Below are 16,187 nucleotides of genomic sequence, written 5' to 3'. Positions count from 1 at the left end.
TTAAAAACACTGTACTATACACTGAAACATTTAATAGAATGCATCTCATTTTCTACTATAATTTTTATATTTTCTATTACAATATTTTGAAAATGCAAAGACTGTTTACCACCTCTCCCCCAACCAAAGTGTCTAACCCAGCCTATGGGCTACTAGCTTCTCTCTGTAACACTCATGGAAAACTGCCTTCTCAAAAGATGTGCATTCATTCTCAAAGGGCACATCTCCTGGGCTTTTATCAGTCCTCGCCCATCTTGGTCTTAGTGCTGGTGAACACATCTACCTTATTGGCTGGATCTGCTCCCTTGAGTTCTGTGGCACACACTCACCTTCCTCTCCACCACACCTCTGATCACACCTGAGTCTTGCCTTGATTCACATACCACTTCCAAATACTATTAAATGATGAGGAACATTTTATAAGTTGCTCCAACAAGGACAACAGAAAGACAGTGTGAAAAACAGAATAAATTTTTTAGGGGGTGGATGAGAGGAGATTGGCTCTTATGTACAGATGCAAAGTACTGGTTTTTAAAAGAAGGATGAACACAGATTCCTATGAAATATCAGGGACTGAGAAGTTGTAGGATAGTGTCTAATCCATTGAAATGAATTCTAATTTCACAGTAGTCAGACAAGTGCACTGTAATGTTAAATGATGAGGAACATTTTATAAGTTTCAATCTTTAGTTCTCTTCCTTTGCCATTGAACTTTCACTCCACCCATTACTCGCATTACTGATTCTCATTTCCACTTCTTTATCTAGGACCTCTCTCCCACCCTATTGAATTCTAACTCTACCAATACAGAAGATTCCATGGGTCCCAAGTCACATGCAAGGGTAGACAATATAAAGTTAAGAATGCATTTTGTTTAATACATTCTCTGAGTTCAAATTCCGATTCTGCTTCTTAGTAGCTGTGCAACCTCGGGCGAGTTGCTTAAGTTCTCTCTGTCTTAATGTCTTCATCTGTAAAGTGGAGATAATGAGAGTACCTATGCCCTTACTCTATTGTGAGGGTTAAAGAGTTAATTCACACAAAGTGCTAGAACAAGCCTGGTATAAATGCTTATTAAATATTGGCTGTCATTATTATCACTTACCCTTTCTAGCATAAATCCTGTTCTTTGGGGGCTGGGTTTTCCTTCTCAGTTGGTGGCAGTACCTCAATTATCCATACTGAAATTCTTAGTCACTTTCTAACCTCTTTCTACACTCAACTTGCTTTATATCCAGTCTCCACCAACTACATAAATGTTTAATCTTCCAGTTTCTTTCCCTCTGCTGATGCCTAAGTCCAGAGCTTCATCTTCTGTCACTTGAACTATTGCAGCAACTCCCTTCTGAACTGTCTGCCTTCCATCCTTATCCCTAGTTCATCTTCAGCTCAATCCTACTTTTCTAAATAGGGACATCCAGTTAGACCATTTCTGTTTTGTTATCACCTTCAGAAGAAATTGCAATGTTGAGCACAATGTAGGTAATTTTCTTTTTTACCTCTGACCAGGTACCTCTGCTGGCTTCTCTAGCTGCTTGGGAACCCACAAAACACACCATGTACTATAACTCATCCATGTGCTCGCAAAAGCTCTTCTCTGGGCCTCAATATCTCATCTACACCATTTTATTTATCAAATTTCTATCTTTTAAGCATCAGCTTAATAGTGTGGTAGTAAGGCATCACTTTTGTATCTCCATTTCCTGAAAAAAATGATTGATAGATCAAGAAGTAAATATAGATAATTAAGTTTCATAGTATTTATTCATTTATATTTCTATTCTTGATTAGATTGTGAACTTTTTTTAGTTTGGGACTATAATATCTATTTTTCTATTTCCAGCCCTCAAAAGATCTCTGATACATATTGTGTCCTATGAAATGCTATTGAATAAATCTGTATTTCTCCCACATTCCCAACACCTACCTCTGTCTTTTTCTAAGCTCATAGAATCTATTGCAAAAATGCTTTTCTTGTTAGCCTTCCCTTTCTAATCTTACTATTTTTCCTGGTTCATGATTTCATCACCATTGGCATAGATTATTACAAGAGCCCCTCCTTTGATCACCAGCTTGAGTTTTTCCTGCTTTTAAAGCCATTCATGATATATTGCTTCCAGAGATATCTTCATTAACAACAGATTATATGGTGTTATTTTTCCATGGTTCAGACTCTTTCAAAGTCTCCTCTTGAGTGGAAAGCAAAATGCAAAATCTTTAGCCCTGCAGCTCCATCTCTCCAGCCTCATTTCCAGTGTTTTCTCCTCTATACCAACCACATACACAAGCTACACTCCAACATGCTGAACCATTAGCTATTTCTTTAACCCTTGATACCCATACTCCAATATGCTGGTATTTATCCATTGCTCAAAATTCAACTGGAATGGCATCTCTTCCATAAAGCCTTTTACAAACACCCAATCAGACAAAAAAAATTTTTTTCTCATTTTGTCTTCTGAAAGCTTATGTAAAAGCATTCATTTTAGCATGTCAGTCTCCCTTCTATACCAGGATGTGTACTTTATAGAATTACAGATACTCTTTCAATAAATTGCAAGTCACAAGTCTTTTTGTAGGCAGAAATTTTATATATTATAATTAAATTTCCCACAATGCCTCATAAATAATGGATATTAAGAAAAATAGTTGCTAGTTGAATCAAGAGGGTATATTAAAGATAGCTGAGTTAGAACATACAGAGGCCAGAAAGGAAAAGGCCTCTAAAAGATGAGGCCATGTGAATGTGTCTGGGCCTGAAGACTACTGTCAAGAAGCAGTAAGAAGTAGAGGAAGATAAATCTGCAAAGTTGTTTGTGGAGACCTTGAATGTTAAGCTAAAAAGTTCAGAAATTATCTTGTTGTTACTTTGGATACATTACAGATTTTTGAGCAGGAGCATTATGTGTTAAATGCACTGTTGTAAGATTTATCTGATAGTTGATTTCAGATTAAATTGAAAGGAAAAGAACCTGAGGACAGACATGCCAGTCAGAAATTTTTTGCATTGATCCAGGTTGAAGTGCCCTCAACTAGGGCAATGAAGTAAGAAGAAAAAGATCCTAAAGACTTAGGAAAGACAGAAACTATAAGACTTGGTAAATAAATAAATTCAAGAAATAAAGAGAAAGGGATTGAGTCATTCATACTTTTTTAAGATATCTCCTTCAACTAGAAGACTATCTGTGTTAGTTGCTCAGTCCTGTCCGACTCTGCAACCCCATGGACTGTAGCCCATCAGGCTCCTCTATCAGTGAGATTCTACAGGCAAGAGTACTGGAGTGGATTGCCATTTCCTTCTCCAGGGGATCTTCCTAACCCAGGGATCGAACTCAGATCTCTTGCATTGCAGGCAGGTTCTTTACCATCTGAGCCACCAGGAAGCCCAAGAAGACTAGCTATTTCTTAATGTTTCTTGGTGACAATTTAATATCTCAAAGTGTAGAAGAGGTGGTAGAAGATGCTTCCACCACTCTGACTTCAGGATGCAGTGTCTTGTCTAAAAAAAGAAGATAAGAAAATAACAGTGAGATCACTGAGGAGACAAAGTTTTGAAGCCAGAGTCAAGGAATGAGGTTGGTGGCACAGCACAAGAGAAATAAGCAGGAGAAAATAAATATCTTCCAATGAGATTGAAAATAAAGATGAGAAAATAAAAAAAGATAATAATCCTTAGCCCCCAGGAAGTACCAGGCAACTGCATTGGCCTAATTAAACCTATATCACAAATAAAGACATTGAGTTACATCAGGGTAGACAACCATTATTGTTTTTAATGTATATCTCAGAGTTCACACTAAAATGAAAAAAAAAAAAAAGCAGAGGAATCTTATGATGGGGAGATTGAATGAAATGATGAGTAAAAAAATTTCAGGAAGCCTAATACTTATTATGATTGTGAAGATAACTGTATTCAATTTGTAAACCATTCAATCTGTTTGTGATTCCCTGGAGAAGGAAATGGCAACCCACTCCAGTACTCTTGCCTGGAGAATTCCATGGACCGAGGAGCCTGGCAGGCTACAGTCCATGGGGTCACAAAGAGTTGAACACGACTGGGTGACTAACTTTCACTTTCAGTTTTTCACAATCTGTTTGTGTATTAGAATTACCTAGAAATGCTTATTGAAGATAGAGATTCTTGATCTCCCCGCCTGGAAATTCTGATTCAATGTATCTGAAATCTATATTTTTACCAAAGCCTTAAGGCAGTTTAATACTGACCAGTTTTGTGGATTTAATAATCTTAAATCACTGCTTTACTTTCAGCGTACCATTCTTTACTTACTAAACTAGCGATGCTTCACTCTTCACCCTCCATTATGTATATGTATAAAATTCTCCACTTACCCTAAAGACTTTTCATAGTATTTGATCACGTGACCTAGGTAAATTCATTACACAGAACTTACCAACACACACAGAGCTGCTTGTAGTCAGGAGGTCTCTTCAGCATCCAAATTGAGTTACTCTTACCAAGAGCTAAGGGAAATAGTCACCAGGAAAGAAGTATATATATGTCTCCAGATTTGAGCTACAGTGTTGATGTAGGAAATGCAAACTTGGAAGCTTATAAAGAAGTAACTCATTCAAAGGAGAGTGGATAAGAATCCAAAAAAAAAAAAAAGGAGAGAGAGAGAAATGTACAGTTGTACAGTTTTAGAAAACTTGAATTAGAAACCACAAGTACTTGATGAATAGTGTGCTAAAGAAACAATTCTTAAACATATGCCTCAGGTTATATGCAGTAAAAGGGGCATCTATTTAAGGGAAATTTAGGAGGATGAATATGAGGAAGCTACCTAAACTGGCTAGAATTGCTGGAATCTCACTTCAGGAAAAAAAAAAAATTTTATCCCACGTTGTTCCAGAGAGATAACTGGAGAGTCTCCACTGGCTACACAGGGACATTATGGGCAGCAGGACGTGGAACGCCAAGTGGAGTATAAAAAGCCTGATGCATACATCCAATGGGATTTACAACATAAAATATAGCTTAACCAGGCAAAATGAACTTTTTCAGCTGAAATGACTTGGTAACAAAATCTCTATTATGCATAAACTTTTTGAAACATATACTATCATTGGCCTCCCCAGTGGCTCAGGGGTAAAGAATTCTCTTCCAGTGAAGGAGACACAGGAGACTTAGGTTCCATCACTGGGTTGGGAAGATCCCTTGGAGAAGGGAATAGCACCCAACTCCAGTATTCTTGCCTGGAGAATTCCATGGGCAAAGAAGCCTGGTGGGCCACAGTCCAAAGGGTAGCCAAGAGTCGGACACGACTGAAGTGATTTAGCACGCATGCACACTATCTAAAAACAAAGCCATATCACCTTATATAAATCAGTTTAGTTCAGTTCAGTAGCTCAGTCGTGTCCAACTCATTGCAACCCCATGAATCACAGCACACCATGCCTCCCTGTCCATCACCAACTCCCGGAGTTCACTCAAACTCATGTGCATTGAGTCGGTGATGCCATCCAGCCATCTCATCCTCTGTCGTCCCCTTCTCCTCCTGCCTCCAATCCCTCCCAGCATCAGGGTCTTTTCCAATGAGTCAACTCTTCGCATGAGGTGGCCAAAGTTTTGGAGTTTCAGCTTCAGCATCAGTCCTTCCAATGAACACCCAGGACCAGTCTCTTTTAGGATGGACTCGTTGGATCTCCGTGCAGTCCGAGGGACTCTTAAGAGTCTTCTCCAACATCACAGTTCAAAAGCATCAATTCTTCAGCGCTCAGCTTTCTTCATAGTTCAACTCTCACATCCATACATGACCACAGGAAAAACCATAGCCTTGACTAGACAGACCTTTGTTGGCAAAGCAATATCTCTGCTTTTCAATATACTATCTAAGATGGTCATAACTTTCCTTCCAAGGCGTAAGCATCTTTTAATTTCATGGCGGCAATCACCATCTGCAGTGATTTTGGAGCCCAAAATAATAAAGTCTGACACTGTTTCTACTGTTTCCCCATCTATTTCCCATGAAGTGATGGGACCAGATGCCATGATCTTCATTTTCTGAGTGTTGAGCTTTAAGCCAACTTTTTCACTCTCCACTTTCACTTTCATCCAGAGGCTTTTTAGTTCCTCTTCACTTTCTGCCATAAGAGTGGTGTCATCTGCATATCTGAGATTATTGATATGTCTCCTGGCAATCTTGATTCCAGCTTCTGTTTCTTCCAGTCCAGCGTTTCTCATGATGTACTCTGCATATAAGTTAAATAAGCAGGGTGACAATATACAGCCTTGACGTACTCCTTTTCCTATTTGGAACCAGTCTGTTGTTCCATGTCCAGTTCTAACTGTTGCTTCCTGACCTGCATACACATTTCTCAAGAGGCAGGTCAGGTGGTCTGGTATTCCCATCTCTCTCAGAATTTTCCAGTTTATGGTGATCCACAGTCAAAGGCTTTGGCATAGTCAATAAAGCAGAAGCAGATCTTTTTCTGGAACTCTCTTGCTTTTTCCATGATCCAGTGGATGTTGGCAATTTGATCTCTGGTTCCTCTGCCTTTTCTAAAACTAGCTTGAACATCTGGAAGTTCACGGTTCACGTATTGCTGGAGCCTGGCTTGGAGAATTTTGAGCCACGTTACTTTACTAGCGTGTGAGATGAGTGCAATTGTGTGATAGTTTGAGCATTCTTTGGCATTGCCTTTCTTTGGGATTAGAATGAAAAGTGACCTTTTCCAGTCCTGTGGCCACTGCTGAGTTTTCCAAATTTGCTGGCATATTGAGTGCAGCACTTTCACAGCATCATCTTTCAGGATTTGAAATGGCTTAACTGGAATGCCATCACCTCCGCTAGCTTTGTTCATAGTGATGCTTTCTAAGGCCCACTTGACTTCACATTCCAGGATGTCTGGCTCTAGGTGGGTGATCACACCATCGTGATTATCTGGGTCGTTAAGCTCTTTTTTTGTACAGTTCTTCTGTGTATTCTTGCCATCTGTTCTTAATATCTTCTGCTTCTGTTAGGTCCATACCATTTCTGTTCTTTATCAAGCCCAGCTTTGCATGAAATGTTCCCTTGATAAATTTTCCTGAAGAGATCTCTAGTCTTTCCCATTCTGTTGTTTTCCTCTATTTCTTTGCATTGATCACTGAGGAAGGCTTTCTTATTTCTCCTTGCTATTCTTTGGAACTCTGCATTCAGATGCTTATATCTTTCCTTTTCTCCTTTGCTTTTCGCTTATCTTCTTTTTGCAGCTATTTTTAAGACCTCCTCAGACAGCCATTTTTCTTTTTTTGCATTTCTTTTCCATGGGGATGGTCTTGATCCCTGTCTCCTGTACAATGTCACGAACCTCCTTCCATCGTTCATCAGGCACTCTGTCTATCAGATCTAGTCCCTTAAATCTATTTCTCACTTCCACTGTATAAGCATAAGGGATTTGATTTAGGTCATACCTGAATGGTCTAGTGGTTTTCCCCACTTTCTTCAATTTAAGTCTGAATTTGGTAATAAGGAGTTCATGGTCTGAGCCACAGTCAGCTCCTGGTCTTGTTTTTGCTGACTGTATAGAGCTTCTCCATCTTTGGCTGCAAAGAATATAATCAATCTGACTTTGGTGTTGACCATCTGGTGATGTCCATGTGTAGAGTCTTCTCTTTTTTTGTGAAGAGGGTGCTTGCTATGACCAGTGCGTTCTCTTGGCAAAACTCTATTAGCCTTTGCCCTGCTTCATTCTGTACTCCAAGGCCAAATTTGCCTGTTACTCCAGGTGTTTCTTGACTTCCTACTTTTGCATTCCAGTCCCCTATAATGAAAAGAACATCTTTTGGGGGTGTTAGTTCTAAAAGGTCTTGTAGGTCTTCATAGAATCGTTCAACTTCAGCTTCTTCAGCGTTACTGGTTGGGGCATAGACTTGGATAACTGTGATATTGAATGGTTTGCCTTGGAAATGAACAGAGATTCTGTCATTTTTGAGATTGCATCCAAGTACTGCATTTCGGACTCTTTTGTTGACCATGATGGCTACTCCATTTCTTCTAAGGGATTCCTGCCCGCAGCAGTAGATATAATGGTCATCTAAGTTAAATCCTCCCATTCCAGTCCATTTTAGTTCGCTGATTCTTAGAATGTCAATGTTCACTCTTGTCATCTCCTGTTTGACCACTTCCAATTTGCCTGATTCATGGACCTAACATTCCAGGTTCCTATGCAATATTGCTGTTTACAGCACCGGACCTTGCTTCTATCACCAGTCACATCCACAATGGATATTGTTTTTGCTTTGGCTCCATCCCTTCATTCTTTCTGGAGTTATTTCTCCACTGATCTCTAGTAGCATATTGGGCACCTACTAACCCGGGGAGTTCCCCTTTCAGCATCCTATCATTTTGCCTTTTCATATTGTTCATGGGGTTCTAAGGGCGAGAATACTGAAGTGGTTTGCCATTCCCTTCTCCAGTGAAAGATAATCATGTCCAAATCCTGAAAAGGCAAAGCCATAGAAGCCTGCATGTGTATCACATCTTGACTTGGAGCAGTCAGCTTTATACACTGGAAACTGCCTTTAAGTGAGGGTGCAGTTGTGTTCATTCTACAATGGCTTTATGAAGCTCATTAATGGTTGCAGAGCTACACCTGATGAAATTTTTACATTTCCTTCTTTAGCTTGGTTGTAGCAAAGAGAAGGTCCATTAAAGTTTTGTTTTTATTTATATTTGTGTACAATAAAAAGACTTACTGTAAGATCTACCCTCTTAGCAAAATGTTAAGTATATAATAGAGTGTTGTTAACTATAGGTACCCTGCTATATGGTAGATCTTTAGGTCTTCTTCATTTTGCATACCTGAAATTTTGTGCCTTTTGACTAAAACTTCTTGGTTTCCCCCTCCCACTAGGCTTTGGCAACCACCATCTACTCTCTGCTTCTATGAGTTTCACTACTTCAGATTCCTTATACACTTGGGATCATGTAGTATTTGTTCTTCTGTGTTGGGCTTATTTCACTTGGCAAATATTCTCTAGGTCCACCCATATTGTCGAAAATAGCAGGATTTCCTTCCTTTTTAAGGCTAAATAATATTCAATTATATATAAATACCACATTCTTTATCCATGCATCTATCAATGGACATTTAGGTTGTTTTTCATGTGCACAGTATCTTGGCTATTATAAATGTTTAATCCTAGATGCTTTCATTGTTTTTCCATTCCATTCTATGTTGGCTTTTATTCATTGTTTCATATTCAGAATCTTCTGATCCAGTGAAATTGAAGAGATCACACTTAAAGCAATAGAGAAAAGTGCTTTGCAGTTTTGTTTAAGGAGGAGAAGGCAGTATGTCCTCAGAGCATCTGCCCCACAACACAGCCAGGTACCTATGTCATATGAGTGGGAAATCCTTCTGTGTCTCTTTTGGGGCAGTGTGAACTTTCCTGGGGGTAATGCAATCTGACTACGAAAGGAAGTAGACAGGTACAGAAGAGAAGCTAAGAAAGCTGGGGACAAACCCCTCCAGATTTCTTCCTGGTAGGAAGAAAGCTGTGATGCTGAAAGCATGCATTTCTAAGAAAACCCCTGTCTCTCAATATGACACTTACAGTCTTAATATCGTATGTCATAGATTTTCTGAGATGATCTTCTTTTCAAATATTACATTATGTTTCTGAATCTGAAGTTTAGATACACACATATGTCATCTTATGCACAAATAAGAGGAGTAAAAGAAAGACAAAAAAGGGTTTTTTTCTTTTTTCTACAGTTTCAGTGGACATCTGGAGGTATGTTCTGGAGCCAGAAAGGAGAAAACAGGACAGATATACTATGTCCAGTCCCTCTTATAGATCATAGTACGAAAACTGAAACTTCTCAGTGAACCTTGAAGAGTCAGGGGCAGGGGAAATCTCTTATTTATACATATATGAGCTCAAATGGTTTGGCAGTATATACGTAGTTTCACTTTGATAGCAGAATAACCTTTCAAGAATTCTGAAATATAAATAAGAAATCAAATAAAAATGATATAGCTCCCATTAAATAAAAGCAAAGTGTGCAGCCATGTAACACAAAGCTTTGCTTCTAAGGATCTGGGTAACAAATCACTTCAGCCTTGCTCTGAAGAATTATCTCAGATCTAGAGCTCCAAACTGGAATTATACACTAAATTGCACATTTATTTATCAGTTAGGATAATGCGGAGTTGATCTCTCTGAAACAGCTGTCCATTTTGTGCCCTCCTATTTTCAGGCATCTTCAGGCCACAGCCAACCAACCAGCTTAAATCTTCTATGGGCAGGCCAGCATCATAACTTACTTTAACATTTCCTCTAGTGATTTTTTTCTCTACATTTGATGTGCATGTCAAATAAAGTCTGTCAAAGCTCTTTCTCATAACATAAATTCCAGATGTTTTTGGCTTTCCCAAAAGGAAGATGTAATAGGTTTGCTTTTACTAATACACTGAGATAATGAAAATAGAAGTATGGCTATAAAGTCCTTTTATTTGCTTTTCATGTTGAAGTATGTAAGCCATAATATGTGTTCCTTTTCTTCCTAAATGAGGTCTATATGCAGGGGGGAAAAAGAAAGATTTAAAGTGGAAAGAAAATGGAGATGGTATTAAGCCAAGCTAAAACATAGCTACTTGTGATGAAGAGAAATCAAAAGGATAAAATATACTGTAACCTTATGCTTTACATGGTCTTCATTCATTCTATATTCAGGACTCATTTATTAGGAATCTATTGTGCATTCAGTACTATGTGTTAAGTGAAAGGCAGGGCAACTACTCTATAGAAGGAGCCAGGGCTTTTATCACACACCAAAAGAGAGTGAAATAGTCAAAGGCAACATATGAGCAAGTATAAGATAGGCATCACTAACTAAACACCTAAGCAATTAAAAAAAAAAAATATATATATATATATATATATCAGCTGGAAGGAATAATCCTTGTTCGGGGTTCATCTAGGAAAACCTCAGGGCAGATACAGTGCAACATGTGAACCTCGGACCAGCCCAGCAGCAGCAGCATCACATGAGAACTTGTCAGATATGAATACTGTCAGAGCGACCCAGATCTACGGAGTCAACCTCTAGGGTCGGAGCCAAGAAATGTGTATTTTAGCAAGTCCTCCAGGTGACTCTGAAGCCCATTCTTCAGCTGGAGAACCATGGCAGGGTAAAGCTCCATGGGAGGAGCTCTCACTCGACCCTTGGCTGCCAGGAGCCACATTTTTGTGTCTAGTGTGAGGAAAACACAGGGTCTTCACCCAAATTATCCCCAGAATAGCCCCAGTATCAAAGTCTTTTTACTTAAATATCTCTACCTTGAGTACAGCTAGGAGGAAACCCCGATGTCAGGCAAGGTCTGCACAGAATTGTTTTTTCCTCTCCCCAGAAAGTCATGAAGCTGATGCCATGTTGCTCCTGCTGCTCTTGGATTCTAATCAGTGAGTGATGTGAGTACAAATTGACCCAACTGTAGCTTTCAGTCTCTCGGGGACATTTTTCAAGACAGCTCATGGTGTGTTTACTAAATTGATATGAAAGCGAAAGTGTTCATCTCTTAGTCATGTCTGACTCTTTGGGGACCCCATGGACTGTAGCCCACCAGGCTCTTCTGTCCATGGGATTCTCCAGGCAAGGATACTGGAGTGGGTTGCCATTCCCTTCTCCAGGGGATCTTCCCAACCCAAGGATTGAACCTGGGTCTCCTGCATTGCAGGCAGATTCTTTACTGTCTGAGCCACCAGGGAAGCCAGATTTATCTAGGTGCTTTCAAAATCTGTCACATTTAAATCATGTGGTCTTGACTTAAAGGGGGAATCTCTCTCTCTGTCTGTTGGTCCCTCTCTCTCTTTCTCTCAAACCCATTTGCACCATACTTGCATTTCTTCTTTCAGTCTCAAAATATTTAAAACTCAAATTTACTTTCTCCCTAAAATTCTGAAGTTTTACTTACTCTAACAGTCTGTTTTATTTATAACAGAGTCTGGCTATCACAAACTTAACTTTTGGCCTGGAGATTTTTTTCAGTTTACCTGAACATTTGAAGATATGTGCTATTAAATATAAAAAAGTTTCTCATTTACTTTTATCTCTGTTCTTTGGATGTCCTCACTATATGCTCTATCTTTGGTTTAAGCTGCTGGTTCTCAAAGAGGTACAATTTTTGATCCCCAGAGACATTCAGTAATGTCTGGAAACATTTTAAGTTGTTCACAGTTCACAGGTGGTACCACATCTAGTAGGTAGAGACCAGGATGCTGCTAAACCTTATAATACTCATGGCACACAAGCAGTTTTCTGCCCAAAACGTCAGTGGTGTGGAGGTAGAGAAACTGGTTATTTGAATTCCACTCTGTATAAAAGAGAAAACTGAACAATTGGGGGAAAAAAAAAGGCAAATGGTAGGATTTAGTAATGTGAATGCCCCTGAATTTTTAGGGGTTCCTTTGAGACCAGAGTTGATTTTGTTAGTAACCTCCCTTTTGAAGTGGAAATCTTCTCTCTTATTTAAAAATAAATAGAGTGAAGAAGGAGAGAATTATTGCTGGACACTTGTAGAAGAACTTCTTAGTCATAAGGCCACTGGATCACAAATCATAAACTCCTCAGAGCTTTTGTAACCCATCCCCACCACCACTATCATTCTATAGACTGAGAACAGAGTGAGACATCCAGCTAAACTCGCCTGTCTGCTCCGGTGGTGGGGTCCTTCAGGTCTTTGCATTGTCACTGTGTTCCTCTCCGTTTGCCATTATAGTTGTCCCTTAGTACCCTTTGGGGATTGAGAATACCAACTCCTTCACCGTGTCTGCTGGATACAAAAATTCTAGGATGTTCAAGTCCCTTATTCAGCCCTCCATATCCGCAATGTGGAATCATGGATGCAGAGTGTTGTCGGTATATTCTTATTATTTCCTCTCTATCTTGCTTGAGTGGCCTCCTTTCCCATTTCTTTCCTCTCTTCTGTCTCTTGCCTATGCCCATGTTCCAACACACTCTCAACCTTTATCTTTTCTTCTGATCTTCTTACTCTTAAAACCATGCACCTCTGTACATGGGCAGATATCTGGACTTACAGAATGGAAAAAAGAGTTCCTTCTTTATGTAGAGTTGCATCTAACTTGTAATCACTCAGAAATTACAATTACTTTAATGCAGTCCTGGCTTTGAAAATTCTCTGTTTGCTTTCTTGCTCCAAGTCGACTACAATGCTGGACTTTGTACATGGGAAAAAACAAATCTGAGCCTAGCATGAAAATAACCTTACATACCCTTTTTATGAAGAAACTCGTAAGGTAGATGAGTGCTTCTCAGTGTGCTCCCCTCATCCTAACCCCCATGGCAAGAAAAAATAAATAAATCAAAAGGAAATTAGCTGTTCATTTGTTATTTGTCAGAAGCAGAGAGGAGGAAGTTTGCATGTGCTAGGCATCTAATGATAGCAATTAGCTGAATGTTTAATGAAATAACTACTTCCATTTTTTTGTCTATCTATTTTCTTCTTTGGGGCTTCCCTGGTGGTTCAGAGAGTAAAGAATCTGCCTGCAGTGCAGAAAGCCTGAGTTCAATCCCTGGGTTGACAAGATCTTCTGGAGAAGGGAATGGCTACCTACTCCAGTATTCTGGCCTGGAGAATTCCATGGACAGAGGATCCTGGTGGGCCACAGTCTATGTGATCACAAACAGTCAGACATGACTGACCAAAAATTTCATCCAGGTGATTTTCTTTTTTTCTTTTTTTTGGTCTACTGTGCTAAGTGTGTATTTAAGATTATGCAGAGCCCAACACTGATTAAGATCAGTAATTATTTAATTAGAATTATAACAAACTACATGGAATATATCTTGTTTGCATTGAGTTCTATATTTTGACACACTGTATTTTTTATTTTCCATTGTTATAGAGCATGCTGCTCTCAGTGACCAGGAATAATCTGCCATCTTAATATTAATATTGATGATACTGGCTTGTATTTGCCTGGGTCATGAAGATTTAATAATTTAACAATAGGTCATTGGAGTTCTGTTGTGTCATCAAATAATTATAGAATTTATGTTTTATCAGTGGCAAACCCACCGTAGTACCCTAAATTCTACTTATTATCCTTTAGCTTAATGCTTATTGTTACCCCATTCTCGACATGTTTTCCCATCATGAAAATTAACCCACTCTATATCTTTCTGGAAAGAAAATAAACTGCTCTCTTGCCAAGCCGTTCATTATGTTGCTTCTTTCCTTCATGAATTGTGATCTAACAGTAACCCAGCAAAAAGCCCAAGCCTTTGAAGTGTTGTGCTAATTTGATTAATACATAGTTACATCCTGTTATGATGCACTTTGCCTTATGCATTTTAAATGGAAAGTGCAGAGTGGATTACATTTGTGTTAAAACACAGCATACTAAATGAACAGTACTGAAAGCAGTCTGTAATAACAAGCTCTATAACCACTTTAAACATGCAGAAGGTTATTGTTTGTAGGTTAATGATAATTATATGAAAATACATGTTTTTACAACAATTAAGATGTCAATAAAAATACTGGTGAGGTTAATACAGCTGCACTGAAAAAATACTTATTCTACCAGTAATTTAAAAGTAATTCTATAAATATCCTAATATAATTGTCTAAATTATGTGTGTATACACCTATACATGTATATAAGCCATCCATAAATACTTTGGAAGAAAAATTGCCAAGTCAGTCCTAAAATACTATAAAATCAAAGGGTAAAAGACTACTTTCCTAGAAAGAGTTTTATGTTTTCATTATTATTACTGAAAAGAAACTAACAAATTGCCAGGGTTGCTAGAAATGATAGAATTACTTTGTGTAGATCTTACTAAGATGCAGTGGTTCAGGGTGGGTTGATTCAAGGAAGAGCATGAATCCAGATTTGTCCAAAGTTCTTCATTTTGTCTCAGCCTGGTTTTCATCTCTACAGGGATTTTAAAGCATCAAGTCCCTGCATTCTTAATATACACTTAAAGTGGATGCTAATGATTTTAAGGATACATACAAATGTGTCTTTATAATATGGTAAAAAGTTGATGACTATCTTACATTCCCATTTTCGAAGAAACATGTTGAACCATTTTTCCATTTGGAACATATATTTTTATGGTTACAGAACATTTTTTTCTCTTCCATTTAACTTGTTACAATGACTAATAGTGGTTTACATTAGTTTACAATGGCTTAAAATGACTTACTCTCAAGTACTTCCATTCAGACTTTTTTCAGCTTCCATACCAAACTTACTGAATCCTGTTCCCAAATCACTTGAACAAACCCTTTGGCAGTTGGTTAAAATTCATGATTGCACTCTCCACTGGATCCAATAATCCTAAAGAGCTGAGAAAACAGCAAATACATTCATGGTATCTCACCAAATTTGCTGTCTGGTAATCCCTGTCTTTCCACTTGTTTTTATCACCAAGAATCAGCTCAGAAGAGAGAAAATCAGCAGCCACCCTTCTTTTCAGTATGAAAATAATTGCTGTTACTTAAACCTAATATATAAGACTAGAAGAAATTTTTCTATCAATATTCTATACAGGCCACTCAGTCGTGTTTGACTCTTTGAGACCCCATGGATTGTAGCTCACCAGGCTCCTCTGTCTACGAGATTTCTCAGGCAAGAATACCGGAGTGAGTTGCCATTTCCTTCTGTCAGTGTACTTCCCTCTTACTTGTCTCGTCTGTAAAGTCATGTGCAAGAGAATCTGTGAGGTCCTAAGCTCTTCAATGACTTTTGAATGTGTGTGTGTCTATGTGTGTTCACCGGCCTAATGATGTCTAATGCACAGTCCATCTCCACCCTCCCGCCAGCGGACTCTGTGAATGGGCTCTATCTGAGGGATTCTGTATTTGCTTGCTTTTGCTATGAATGGCATTACACTGTACCAACTCTCTTTGGGCCCAGGATGGGTTTCCTATTTTTCTATTTAGAATTTATCTGTCTTAGCATTTTTTTTAATGTATTTATTTTTGGTTGCACTGGGCCTTTGCTGCTGCTTACAGGTTTTCTCTAGTTGCGGTGAGTGGGGACTACTCTTTGTTGTGGCATGAGGGCTTCTCATTGCAGTGGCTTCTCTTGTTGTGGACTACGGGCTCTAGGGCACACAGGCTCTAGAGCACAGGCTCCGTAGTTGTGGCACAGAGGCTTAGCTGCTCCATGGGCTGTGGAATCTTCCCAGACCAGGGATCAAACCGGT

The sequence above is a fragment of the Oryx dammah genome, unplaced genomic scaffold, assembly GCF_014754425.2.
Source record: "Oryx dammah isolate SB20612 unplaced genomic scaffold, SCBI_Odam_1.1 HiC_scaffold_20, whole genome shotgun sequence".
NCBI lineage: Eukaryota > Metazoa > Chordata > Mammalia > Artiodactyla > Bovidae > Oryx > Oryx dammah.
The sequence above is the reverse complement of the archived record's forward strand: the minus strand, read 5'-3'. Positions refer to the sequence as shown.